This window comes from Sus scrofa, chromosome 8 (assembly GCF_054392235.1).
Source record: "Sus scrofa isolate SSC_HxYL_T2T_F1_AM1 chromosome 8, Sscrofa_HxYL_maternal_Yorkshire_Landrace_v2.0, whole genome shotgun sequence".
NCBI classification, from domain to species: Eukaryota; Metazoa; Chordata; class Mammalia; order Artiodactyla; family Suidae; genus Sus; species Sus scrofa.
In genome coordinates, this window is record NC_139390.1 from 130,658,777 (window position 1) to 130,672,062 (window position 13,286).

Below are 13,286 nucleotides of genomic sequence, written 5' to 3' on the forward strand. Positions count from 1 at the left end.
CAATTTTTTTCAATGAATTCTTTCAATCAAAGTTAAAGAAAGGTAATAGTGGGTTACTTCTGGGCACTGAGATTTAATGAAGACACTCACAATAGGTACTGACTTAAGAAGTTTTATCAGGTTCACACTTGAAGACCATGTGAACACACTATATGCACATCTTCATCTTTAAATTGGATTTTAAAATGTTTTAATTTTAGCTGATTTAGTTTAATAGGTTTTAATTTTAGCATCACCTGTTAGAAACAGAAGACCCCCCCCCTCCTCCATCACATTTGCCTGTTCCTATCTAAAATTTACATCTAAAATTTTGAGAGTTTCATTTAATGTGAGAAAGTGTTTTAAACAGAGGTACATTCCATGCACTTTCTTTGATAAAACATTGAACTCTCTTAACTACATATAAAGGAACAGGGACCAGCAATAAAATCTAAAGATCTCCAATACCCAAAACAAATTGTGGAATCTCTTTGGTCAAATTTTTAACAACCAGAAAAATATAGTAATTCTAAAGAATACAGGTTCTGAAATCTTTGAATGAATCACAAGTTGCAATTATTATGCCAGTTGAGTATTTGAACTTATAGACGCACCTTGACACCATCATTAAATCATAAATGGTTTGTTCTTTTATGAAATGTAAATGGATTTAAATAGCATTTCATTTGTGCTTTTACATTCACCAAATAGTACCTCTTGTTAAGCCTACACAATCATTTAAGCTCTATTCAGTCAATCTTTTTTTTTTTTTTAACTCACTAATCATACGAATGATTTTCCCTTCTTGCCCTTTTCAATCTGGTGAACATTTTTTAAGAACCTTAGAGTGAGTAAGGATAACTAACTCCTGCAGTTTTAATATCTCCTTATTGAATTTTGATATCATAGTTTTAATTTAGTCATAAAATGCACCATATATATGACAACTTTGGCAGATTCAATTTTTTAAAACTAAAAAAATGGCATTGTAATTGAAATAGAATATTAACTGGGAATGGTAGTGGAGATTTCCTGTCTATCATTTGCTTTCAAATTGTTTATTAATAACAAGATTAGCCTTTAGGTAAGAATATTGTTGATCAGCCAGACATCTTTAGCTTTGAGTTAACAAATTAATGATTTCCAAAGATCTCTGTAATAAGCAGGGATATGCAGCCGATTTTGTCCACATTTTAAAAATTCCTTAACCCAGTTACTAGATGCCTTAAAAATCTAGACAGGTGTTGCCCCAGTTTACATAGTTGAAAATGAATACCTAAGCACAACTTAAAAATTTAAAAGAAAGATTTATTCAACATCATTCAGTATTTTTTTGTTTTTTGGGGTTTTTTTTGTTTTTACCATTTGTATTACTCTCATTTTTTTCACAGATTAAAAACATTGTTCAAGTTTAATAAAGCTCGCCGTGTATTGTTTCCATCCACTTATTAAAAAGTGCACTGTTGGATAAAGACATTTGGAAAACTCTCTTTGAGAAGAATGTTGGAATTCTTATTTGTGACTCTGTGGGTTAAGGACCAGACATTGTCTCTGTGAGAATGGGGGTTCGATCCCTGGCCTCACTCAGTGGGTTAGGAATCTGGTGTTGCTGCAAGCTGCAGCATTGGTCGTACGTAGATGCAGCTTGGCTCTAGTATTGCCGTGGCTGTGGCATAGGCCTCAGCTGTGGATCCGATTTGACCGTGGCCTGGGACCTTCCATATGTCTCAGGTGTAGTCCTAAAAAGAAAAAAAAAAAAAAATGTTCACAGTGGAATCTTAACTTGAAATTTGGTGTTTACAGTCTTTTTCTAACTTTCCTGCCATCTTTCCAACCATGAATTTCTTCACAGTAATTGGATTGTTGTACTCACAGTTTTCCAAAAAAAAGTTCTTGTGAATTCCTCCTTCAAAGATGTACCTTTACTCTCAGTTTGGAATTTTCTTGCACCTTCTTTCCACTCCATTATGGTCTCAGATCCTAGCTCTGGGAACATCTCATCCCTACTAATTCCAGCCCATGGCTTTTTCCCATTTATCTGAACTTATATTGCAGTTGTTGTCTTTGTTCTAATTTGGGATTAAGCGTACATTGGCATCTATTAATGAAGTTTATAGTTTATTAAAGATGTCCCCCACTATGCCGTCATATGTACTAAATTCTCGCCAACATACATCTCAACATATAAGAGAAGTTTAATAAATATGCTTGAGCTAAACTCTAGTTGAAAAGAGTAGTATGAATCGATCAAAATTATCTATTAAGTTAAAAGAAATGAGGCTGTTTACTAATAAATATATGTGTAGCTCTCCAAGTATTATGTAATGGGAATCCTTGGACAATTGCTTTAATACATAAATGGGAAAGAGGTAAAATAAACCTAAAAATCTTATCTAAGTTAGTTTAAAATGTCTTCTAAGTTAAACATTGCATTTGTAAAGATTTACTCTGCTGGATCTCATTAGGTGATAAATTTACCTTAGGACAGTAGTAAACAGGTCTTTGCACTAGAAAACTAATCTTCCTTAAAGTTGAGAGTTGAGATTTTTTTTTTTTTTTTTGCCTGATAATATGAACGAATGATTATTTTTCCCTGTCTTGAGTAAAATATACTTTATTTATTTATTTATTTATTTTTGTCCTTTTTTTCCTTTTCTAGGGCCGCTCTGTGGCATATAGAGGTTCACAGGCTAGGGGTCTAATCGGAGCTGTAGCCGCTGGCCTACACCAGAACTACAGCAACATGGGATCTGAGCCGGTCTGTGACCTACACCACAGCGCATGGCAACACCGAATGCTTAACCCACTGAGCAAGGCCAGGGATCGAACCTGCAACCTCATGGTTCCCAGATTCATTAACCACTGCGCCACAACAGGAACTCCAAGTAAAATACACTTTTGAATCTTAAACAGTGTTAAAAATGTTTAATGTGCAAGGTAACCAAAAGACAAAATCTTTAAGCCATTTGGTATATATTTTGAGAGTGAGTCTCATTAAAAAAAAGAGAAAAAAAAAAAGCCCAGATAATTCAGGTTGCTAATGCTAGAAGAAGAAGGCTCAATAACTATGAATAGTTTTCGCTAAGTTGATTGCCTATTCATTTTAACAGAAAGCAAAAACAACTTTTTAAATTATATAACAAAGTGTTGCAAACGGTTAGTCTTTAAAAAAAAAAAATCAACAGTAAGTGGTAGAAGCATGATAGAAACAAACACACCTGACAAATATTAAACTGTCAAAATCATGGCTACTCAGTCCAAGAAAAAGGTACTTTATTAAAATAGTGTGGGTAAGCATAGAATAAAAGTATAATTTATTTTAAAAATTCTGTACATTTCTGTTTAAACAACATGGAAAATATTAGAGGCTGATTTCTATCATCCATTTCCTTTTTTCTCACAACTACACAATCTCCCTTATAAAATTTTGTATGATAAATGGTAACTGGATAACTAATGTACTAACTTTAAGAGTCTCAGTATACTTCTTTAATCTTATATGCATATTTTGATATAAGCCCAAATTTTCTGGCTAATCTTGCTTGATGTTAACTAAACAGTGCCAGTGATAATGACATTTCAGTGCTTGGACACATATTGATATTCAAGTGGCAATTTCTGTTTGAGAGTAGAACAAGTCACTAAATATCTCAGGAATGCCTTATTTAAAATATAGAACAAGGGAGTTCCCCTTGTGCCACAGCGGAAACGAATCCAACTAGTATCCACGAGTGTGTGGGTTTGATCCCTGGCTTTGCTCAGTGGGTTAGGGATCCAGTGTTGCCGTGAGCTGTAACTTAGGTTGCAGACATGGCTTGGATCCTTCATTGCTGTGGCTGTGGTGTAGGCTGGCAGCTACCACTCCGATTTGACCCTGGGAACTTCCATATGCCATGGGTGTGGGCCTAAAAAAAGAAAAAATATATAGAACAGAACAAAATGCAGAAATAAAATCATTTGATTTGAACTTCACCACTGACATTTCAATATCATTTATAGAGTGCTCTCATGTAAATTATCCCATTTGATCTCTGCAACTCTCTTATGTGATAATTATCATTTCTCACTGAACAGCTGGGTGAACAGGTTCACGGATAAGTGGATGAATCAGGATTTGGGTACATGTTCTTTGTGACTGTCTAGTGGGCTTCTCTTTCTGTCATAACCTCACAGTAAACAAAATGAATTGTCCCAGAAATAGAATGACTTTTTCTGACTTGTCCAATTTTCCACATTTCGATCTTAAAAATGTTCATTGAAATCACGTATCTTTAGTCTCTTTGAAAAACTCCTAATGTTTGTTGTCCTAATTCTGCATTTTTTCCCTCTCAGTGAGTGACTGTGATCATGTCTATGAAATCCTGACCTTCTTCCACCTTTAAAATGGCAATGCAGTACTATACTGTGTTGTGCCTGCGATTATATAGTCAGTCCCCAGTTAAATAATTTACTACGCTCACGCTTCCTTCCTTGTTTCATGCAAATGTACATTTATATCTATCTATCTATCTGTCTCTCCATCTATCTACCTATCATCTATCTATATCACTCTTTTTGGCCAGTCATTTGCCATTATTAGAACTTTAGAAAGGAAGCAGTTTGTGTATTCCCTCTTACTTTTGTGGCACCACCTACCTATTAATGTTCATTCACTAGACATGTAGTAAGTTTCTACTCTATTCCATGAGCTAAGCATTAGGAAATTATACAAACCTAGTCCCTGCCATGAGGATCCTTTTATCTAGTGAGAGAAACAGGAAATGTATAATAATTACAAATGTATAATATATATACAATATATATAAGTATGTATAATATACATAATATAATGTGTATAACATATAATGTATATAATATATAATATAATGTATATAATATAAAATATATGATGTAATGTATATATAATGTATATAATGTATACACATAATTATATATAATGTGTAATAATTACAAAAATAAATAGATTATAGAATTATAATCTATCTAGTACAGTGAAATGAGATCTGCCTGAGTATATAATAACTCAATAATTATTCAATTTAAAGCATTTGTATTTACAGAATTTTTACATTTTACAGTGTTTGGTTGTTTATTCTTAGAAACTTAGAAACTTCAGAGACCTAATGGACTATCTCTTAGATGTCCTCTTAATCAGTATGACTAATAGGTACATATATTCATAAACAAATTGTTCCCTTAGTCGGAAGATTATTGAGAGAGAACTACTGAATGGTAATTTTCTTTTCCATTTAAATTTGTGGTTAGGCTGACATTTCAGGAAGGTTTTATTGAAGCAGTAAGGTCACTCAGTAAAATGCAGATGATGAATCTGAGTGTTAATTATGCTTTATTTCATACATATAGACGTGCAGAATCCAAGTCATAGTCAAGATGTTAATTACTTTATAATGATTAGAATAAATTAATGTACAGGCTCCTTTTATGTATTAATTAAAAGTCCACAATGGGATCAGCAATTCAGATAAGCAATAAAATGTGGTTGAATGCTTATTTCCCACTATGAACCTCAAGATGTTTACTGGCAGAAATATCTTGAAAAGTTCAAAATATTTAGCACCATCATATTTTAATGGCTTTTTTCCTTTGAGTTACTTCTCTAAGGACTTTTGGTAACTTGCTGTATTTGAGTTTGACCATTGCAGCCCCTTTCATCTTGTCGAAATAGTTCTTTTGACCACTCTGAAATCAGATTTTCTTCCTATGTTTCCTTCCATCTCTTTACCTCTCAGATGCATCTTTCTCAGTCTCTTTCTCTGCCTCTCCTTTTTCTTTACAACTCTTAAGTGTTGAGGTTTCGAGGCTCCATCCTGGGCCCCTCTCTCCTCTCTATCTAAGTATTAGGGTTTCAGCATGTATTTGTTGCAGTTATGTGTCATGGCTCTGATTAACTTTTTTAGATTTCATTTAGTCCCATGAATTTTCAACTACAATGCCCCCTAAAATTCAAAATTTCAGCCCTAAAATCCAGAATCATATCCTCAACGGCATAGTTGATATCTCCATTGGAAATAGGCTATGACAGAATTCTTGATTTCTCTCCCTCCTTTCTTCATCCCCAAACTTATCTTCTGCATCCCTTCCCCACTTCTGTTTTCTCATTGTGTACTTCATCATCTCTCACTGAGCTCCACTTGCCTTCATTCTGTTCCATAAATGCCACTGTGCTTTCCACATAGAACCTTTGGTTCTTCTGCTTGTGATGCCCCGTCAGCCAGAAATTGATCTGTGCTTTCTCAACATGCATTGCTATTGCATCATTCTATCATCACTTCTTAGACCTTGAAAAGTGTATTTCTTGTTTATTTTCTTTGTCCTTCCCTTCCTTCCTCCCTCCCTCTCTCTCTTTCTTCCTTCCTTTCCAATTTCTCTCATTTTTATTACATTGTTATACTCTCCTTCCCTTTGGGTATACACAGTTTAATGTAGTAGAGAACAAATAAATATCTGTCACATGGCATGATTTAGTCAAATTCTCATTTTTCTAACTGATCGTTCTGAGGATACCTCAGAAAGCTGGACAGCGTGCATGTCTATGTGTGGGTGAGCTACTACTTTACCTAACGTTGTCGTTATCTAAAGTTATCTAAATATTTGAAATATTCCATGCTAACAACTCCTGCTTCCTCCTGAGACTGTGAATAGAATTATTTCCAGATGGTCTCGAAATTTCAGCATATTGCTACAGTTAACAAAAAGCTTTTGTAAATGTTATATTAACCACTAAGGAGCATGTGCTACCATTAATTTGTGTTATGAGTTCCTGTTGTTAATGTTAGAATTTGCCTGTACATGCATTTTACTCCTTAAATCATATGTAATAATTACAGGACTGGTTGCAAAGAATTACAGATATCAGAAGATTGACACTGAAATACTTAAAACTGTATTAGGTGTTCCTCTCAGCAAAAAGCTGATTTTTCAGAAGTAGTGGAAGTATTGTCCTGTTTGATCTTTAAGTTTCTTTAAAAAATCTGCTAAAACCAAGCTAGGAAGACCTGAATTATTGATGTTAGGGAGGGTATAAATTGTAATTCTCTTTCTCTTTCTCTTTTCTTTGTATTTATATCAAGTAAATTGATGGAAAATTCTCTTTAGAACATTGTATTTCTCTTTGTTACTATTAAGAATAATAATATTATGAATAACAGTAACAGCATGTTGCATTCAATAGTACATTGTTTTTCAAAGTTTTTTAATGGGGACATAAATAAATAAGTTTAACATCAATATCCTTGCCATTGATATAATGGTTATTTCCAGAATATTTCCAGGATAGAGTATTTTAAAAGTCATTTGGGCTCACTGTAGTTTGACTGAAGGAAGCTAAACATTGCTTCATTGATTGAACCTGTGTAGGAATCAAAGCAAAAAGAACGGTTATCACATAGAACATGTGAAAAGTTTTAAAGAAACTGGAATGGGATGTCCTAAAATTCTCTTCTGCTCACTTATAAACAGTTGATTTAAATGAAAAAGACAAACCTAAAATTACTGGGAGGAAGGAGTTAACCAATAATGAATTCAAGGTCATAAAGTATACTTCCTATTTCTTTACAAGAACCTAAGGCTATAGTTTCTTTTGCTGCTTGCCAACTTATATATGGTTACCAGGGAAACTTCCTGTTCCAAATTATGCTGTGTGAAACTTAGATGTATTCTCTGAATTTAGACCCCAAATTTAGATTCTATTTAAAATAATGAGGATGTGGTGGGAGGGAGTTCTCTAATATATCATTTAACATTTGTAGTTTCTTTCTTAAGACAAAAATCTTTGGTGGTGTGTAAGTTTTTATAATAGGGTAAATCAATACATAGCACGTTTAACCATCTCATAAATTTGGCCAGTCTGTTTTTGTTTTTTGTTTTTATTTTTGTTTCATTTTGTTTTTTTGGTTTAACTTGAATAAGTTAGATAAAAAGCAGTGTTTTACTTTGAGTGATTTTATGTATGAATATTAAAAATTGTATACCACAGAGTTTAGTATTTAAATGGCATTTCGCTTTTCTTTCTCTCGTGGAAAAATAATGTGCTAGAGATTAGTGGGCATATTTTCAAATGGGAATAAATATTTGTAGAGTTTTAGAGAATGTGGTTCCTCAATCCTTTATGAAGACCTGTATTTATGTAGTAGAGATATCTATTCATTCACTTCTCTGTTTATTCAACAAGCATATATTGTTCACTATTAGGTACTAGGCAATGTTCTAAATACAAAGGATTCCAAATCAAATGTTTTACCTACCCTCAAGGACACTGGAGGGACAGAAGGCAATAAATCAGTAATCACAATACACTGTGGTAAATCTATAGAAATGCTGCAGAAATGCTGACCTGGGCCAGGGTCAAGGTGGAGACGCATTCAAATTAGATGGTGGGACTCAGGACCATCTGAGTCCTTCCAAGATCTGGAAGAAGAACTACATTAAAGACTTTGGAAGCCAAGGAGCAACTCAGATGATCAGATTTGCATTTGGGAATAACTCATCTCCGTGTGGAGGCTGGTGGGGTTGAGTCCAGCTCACCAGAACACCTTATGCTTGGGAGACTACTGTGTTACTCAAGTTGGGGATGATGAAGCCTGAGTGAAGGCAGATGCGGTAGGAATGTCAAGAAGGGATACCAAAGGGTACTGATGTGGCAGTAAATTGGAGTCAAAGAATGTTAGAAAAGAAAAAAGAAAAGGACTAAGAATGGTGACTAAGAATGGTGAATGCCTGTGTCTTTTTTTTTTTTTTTTTTTTTTTTTTTTTTGCTTTTGAGAGCTGTACCTGTGACATATGGAGGTTTCCAGGCTAGGGGTCTAATTGGAGCTACAGCCACCAGCCTACACCAGAGCCACAGCAACACAGGATCCATGCTGTGTCTGCGACCCACACCACAGCTCACGGCTATGCCAGATCCTTAACCCACTGAGCAAAGCCAGAGATGGTACCTGCAATCTCATGGTTCCTAGTCAGATTTGTTTCTGCTGAGCCATGGTGGGAACCCCAATGTCTATGTCTTATAGGCTAGGAAAAGATAGCCTAGAAAATGATGTTTTCAAATAGTCTAAAACTTAGACAAAGGGGATATTGTCAGTGGTGAGTATGCAGTATTTTCAGGAACATTTTGTATACTAGGTTAGAATAATAAAAATAAAAACTTTCTGTAATGTTATAAATTATCAAATTATGCATTTAATTTTCCTTCATGTATATTTGACCTCTTGAACTTGAACAAATCAGACACTGAAAAGGAAGGCTGATGGGGTATTTTTTTTTAAATCAAAACTGATTAAATCACATAAAAATATTTCAGCAAAAGGTTGCTCCTTAAGAAACTTGATCTTTTTCAGAAAAATGTTTTTCAGAGTTCATTTCTAACATAAATTTATTTAAATCAGTTAATGTCATCTAACATTTTCTTAACTACAATATTCTTAATGCAAGAGATATTGAAAGGTTATGTAATTAAATGCATGTTTGAACCTGTGGTTATTTATTGTGTTCCTAGTATTACTAATAAGAGTGACCATCTGGGTGAATCAGAAATGTAGTTTCTAGAACTCTACCTCATAGCCTTGACCCTTTAAACCCATAGTTGAGATTTAATGTCAAAATAAAGTACAGGAAAAAATTGACAAAACATCAAAACAATATCTCCTTTTTTCTTTAAAAATAAACTAAAAATCAAGATATACGGTGTATCTGGCCTTTATTAATTTAGGGCCATTTTATAATCATCAATATAATCATCATTCAGTTTTTAAGTGCTCATGAAATTCACAAAGAAAATATGAGTATTCCACTGTTTGTGAAGAGGGAGTCTGTATTATATGTTATGACACTGTTAATTTACTTTGGGACCCATGAAGGTCCCTACACATTGTCTTTCTCAAAACACTGTAAAATGTGTATTTAGAGCTATAGGCATTGATCTTAAAAAGTTCAATAATGTCTTTATTTGATCATGACTCCAGTATCCAGAGTAGGTCCTCACATCTCATTGTTTCCTTACTACATTTTTGCTAAATAAATCAGTTATCGTATTTAACTTTAGGCACAATTTTAAACGCAGCTCACTTAGAATCTCTATAATAGACATTGTCATATTCTGTCTCAGCCTAAGATATCTAGTAATTCCCAATGCAGTTTAGTGTAGTGAGTTTTATAAAGTTATACATCTTTTTATTGGAAACTATTGCCAAAACATGTAATTAATAACAAACCATGTTCCATTAAATGGAAATTTATGTATTTTTTTTTTCAAAACATATGCTCATACTAAAGGAAGGAAGGCAGGATATAAATGTCAGATAGTCATCACTGCATTTGTTTTGAGACCACTTATGGGAATTATGTTCCATCAGCCAAGAGAGATTAATATATGCTTGTTTAGATTGTGTTTGTCATTTGCTAAATATTTTATAACTGAGGACAAAAGTTTAGAAAGTGTTTTCAGGTTTAAAAATATTTTTTTATCAAGATAACAGGAACTTGTCAAATGGTTTAGTTTTACCTTCAAAACTTATTCAGAATCTCACCTCCTCCACCTACACTTTGGTCTAAGCTCATTGTAATAGCCTCCTAATTAGTTGATTTCATCAGAACAGAAAAGGCATTTGCAGCAATAACTCTCAACTTTCCTAACCTCAGTGGCTTAACCCCCAAAAATATTCATGTGCTTATTCATAAATGTGTACTGTATTTTGAAAGGTGAGGGGGCTGTGGGAGCTTCCTACAGTCATTCAGGGATCCAAGCTGAGGGAGGCTGTACCATTCACAGTGCCACCAGCTGAAGCAATAGAAGAGAGACTGAGAATCCTAGAACCTCAGCGTGGAAGTGACATAAGTAACATTTTCATCCAACTTCTGTCCCCTGGCCACACCTAACCAGAGGCCTGGGAACCATATCTCTTGTGTGCCCAGGAAGAAGAAGGGCACTGAGAACTCCTGAGCACTGATAATGTCTTCTGCACCAGTTTGTAAGCTCAAACCTTTCCTTGCTCCAAGGCAACCTCAGTAGAACAGTTAAATGATGGCTTTAACTTGTCAGATCACATCACTCGTCTCAAAATCATTAGAATCGCTTCCTAGATCACTCAGAGGGAAAACAAGTGTCCTTACTAGGAACCACACAGCCTAACAGGCCCTCCTGAGTAGTTCCCTCTCTCACTTCCTATGTCTCCTTGTTAGAGAGGCCCTTCTTCATCACCTTGTTTTATTTTTCTCCATGGTACTTACCACACTTTGATATACTATGGTTATTGGTTTTGACTCTTTATTGTTTGTCTCTTCCTGCTAGAATATAAACTATGAAAGGGCAAAGATTCTGTTTAGTTCACTGTTTTAACCCTGATGCCTGGAATGGTACCCAGCATGTTAGAACACGAATGAATGGATGAAAAAACGAATGAATGGGATGCCCCTAGGAACTGTATAGGTAACTTGTTTGTCATATATTATTCCCAAGAAACATGTTTTATTTTATTTTTCCCTTCCTTTTTTTTCCTTGTTGGTGAGGGTTTCGCTAAAAATTAGTCATATCAAGACTTGCCCCATGCATAATGGAATCCAGATTGAAAACAGTGAAAATGAGGGATCAAAGGCAAACATGGGGAACATTTACTCTATGGAGAGGTTGTATCAAAGGGAGGTGGTGATTTTTAAGGCAGCTTCTGAGCTGTATGGAATTCATAATAGAATATGAACCATTAATGGATTTTTTTCTTTGCTTTATTTCATTTATTTTTAGAATGAGACTGTTATCTGGTTGTTGAAGTGAGAAAAGCTTATCACTCTGCCATCTTTTATACTAAAGTTATATTTACCAACTTATAATTACATTTAAGATTTCTAGGACATGGTTCTTAGTAACATAATAAGTAGAGAAAAATATACATGTGTATACATATACACATGTATATTGGTAAAGGAGTGGGTGTTTATAAAATAAAGTTAAAGATAATATGAAAAGTGCTGACTTGACTTTAATAGTTGCAAAAGGAAAAACATTAATATCCTTTTTAGTTCAGTTGACAAGAGATGAGCTGTCAAAGAAGAAAAGATAGAAGGGAGTCTGGGTGAATTATTTGCTAGTGTGAGACTGACAATTTTTTATGCCTGAATGGAACTTAAGTTCTTTGCCAGTGGACAGTCTAATATACCAGAACCAAGCCCAGCCATTGACTATTAGCAGGAGGTCTTGAAAACAAGGTAGTGATGGGCTGGTGCTTATAAAGGGCTGGCTTGTGGGAACTGCTAGAATTCCCTGCTGCTCTTCCAGTGAATTCCATTGTGGTCATATTAACATGCCTTTGGGGGGGGGGGGCATCTGAGGCATAATAAGCAGGCTGTGTGCAATGGCAGAAAAATGACAGGGGATGATCTTTGAGAAGATTCTCAGCCAGATTCCACCATATATACCTGCAAATAGTAGCATGTATTGGCCATTTCTGAGGGCATGGCAACTAATAATTTCAGGCAACAGTTTCCTAAAGTAACAAGTGTTCCAGAAGTAGTAAACTGATGCCTCATTGTATGTCAGACTTCTCCAGAGGAACAATAAAAAGAGATGTATTGTAAGAAACTGGCTCCCAGGATTATGGAGGCTGAGAAATCCTCAGATCTGCAGTCAGCAAACTGGAGACCCAGGACAGCTGGGTCCCAATCTGAATCTGAAGACTGGAGAAGTGGGAGAGGTCAGTGGTATAAGCTCCAGTCCAAGTCTGAGTCTAAAGGCAGGAGAGGACCTACGTCCCTGCTCAAAGACATGGAGAGAGAGAGGACTCTCCCTTACTCAGCCTTTTTGTCCTGTTCAGGCCTTCGAAGGATTGGCTAAGGCCCACTGGCATAAGGGAAGGCAGTCTGCCTTACTCAGTCCACCTCTACTCTTCAAATGTTCGCCTCATCCAGAAACACCTTCACAGGCACACCCAGAATAATGTTTCATCAAATATCTGGGCACTCTTTGGCCCAATCTAGTTGACACTAAAATTAATCATCCATGAAAAGTAAATTACTTTTTTGGGTGAGGGAAGGAAGATTTCTGGGTGGAAAATACTTTCATATTCTTAGGTCTCTTGTAAACACAGCTATTCCTTAGAAGACGAGGGCTCTTTTATGTGTTCAAGACAGTTAATTTGACTTTTCAGACCTTCCACCGAGTATAGTAGTTGTTAATTTCTGAACCTCCATATAGTTTCAAAGGTACATTTGGGTAACTGAGGAGGGAAAATACTGTCCACTTAAATGATAACACAGTTTCCATCCTTTGTTGTGGTTTACACTATAGGATCTCAATTCTG

The 13,286-nt window shown here is 35.1% G+C and overlaps 1 protein-coding gene across 2 annotated transcripts in view; it reads left to right on the plus strand.

Annotated features, from left to right (window-relative positions):
* Nucleotides 1–13,286, plus strand: part of UNC5C (unc-5 netrin receptor C) — a 381,350-nt gene that overhangs the window by 54,536 nt on the left and 313,528 nt on the right. The window lies entirely within an intron of this gene.